Raw genomic sequence first — 1,540 nt, 5'->3', positions numbered from 1 at the left:
TATTAGACTTTAATATAAAATATACACTAGCATAATAAGATTTTCTCGAAATTGGGAAATGCAGTGTATATAAAATAAAAATATACTAAAATATAGGGAATTAAGTATCAAGTACAAAAGATAAAAAAAATACCATTTAGTGAAAAATATGAAACAAAATTAATTTATTAAATTTGGATGTTACAAACATCACAACTTATAATATATCTTAAACTTTTTTGAACTAAGTAATAAAAAATAAACAGAGATTGTATACAATTTTCTTACAAGTAATTTCAATTTCAACACAGGTACTTTACCCCAAAATGATGCCTCCTAAGCTCATTATTTTTCCTCATTAAGGAATCTATAGGTTACACATCTATGTGCAAAATAGTAATAACAAAAGAGTTAATATGCAGAATCTTTAGGTTCATGATAATTCTATGAATTTATTTGAGAAGTAAAACTATATTATATTTAACATGACTTTTACATTTGCAATGTTTTGATAGGAAAAGTTTGGATTAGGGGACTATTTGGAGCGTCGGCAGTGCAGTTGGGGCAGTGCAGTTGGCGCTTGACCGGATCATATTTTACATATCCAGGTACGATCTCCGCTATATAGTAAGGCGTTCTTCGAATTTCATAACATCCATCCGACATTCTTACTGTAATTACAAATCGCATACAACTGCATAGAAATTCAAAGATATGTGTGAAGTCAACCAACCCTCACTGGCTCTGTGTTGTTGAATAAAACCTAGTCGCATTCTTGAGGGTAGGCTCCGAGCTCCTCAGTGGAATATAGTGTGTCCGTATAGTGAGCTTCATGATGACGATTTGTTTTGCTTCAATGCATAATGTCTTGATAGCAATTTTCTAAATATTTTACCAACAGATAGGAGCTAATCTCTTTCCAGTGCTATTCTATTTCTCCCGACGAGAGTGGCACTACTACTCCAGTTCTATCAGAAAATATGAGCTATCAAATAAACAAACTGGAACAAATAAGCATTTATTATAGTTGGGGTATTTTGTTGGTGAACTAAACAATAATGGTATTATTACGAAAGCAATGAGCATTATGTTGCGTTCTTAAAATATGTTCGCTTTAGTCAGAAGATTAAATTAAAGTTGCAATTAACGAAATTGTTTTATTTTACCAAATTGTTTTCCCTCGAATAATACTTTCAAACGTCAAAAAGGAAACTGACAGATTGATTTTTTAGGTTGGTAGCAACGTAGACTTGATCATAATATTGCTAGCATTGAAAATGTCAATTTTTATTCTCCGTTTGTGTATCTTATTAGTCAAGAGTCCCGTCTCTTATTTTATATACTCTTTGCCAATTACAGACAAAACGGTCACAGACTACGAATATGAGCTCCTTGTTACCGTGTTACCAATGCTTGCTATGGCAACCTTGTTAGTTCCAGATTTTTTTTGACATTTGTCATTTCCACGCCGAGATTGAGTCCACGTTAGTTTTTAATGCAGAATTAAAAATAAGTGAATTACAAAATGCCTACGCCAGATAAAATTTTATTACGGAAAATA

Source organism: Papilio xuthus, unplaced genomic scaffold (assembly GCF_000836235.2).
Source record: "Papilio xuthus unplaced genomic scaffold, Pxut_1.1 DF826923.1, whole genome shotgun sequence".
NCBI lineage: Eukaryota > Metazoa > Arthropoda > Insecta > Lepidoptera > Papilionidae > Papilio > Papilio xuthus.
This window is presented reverse-complemented; position numbering follows the sequence as displayed.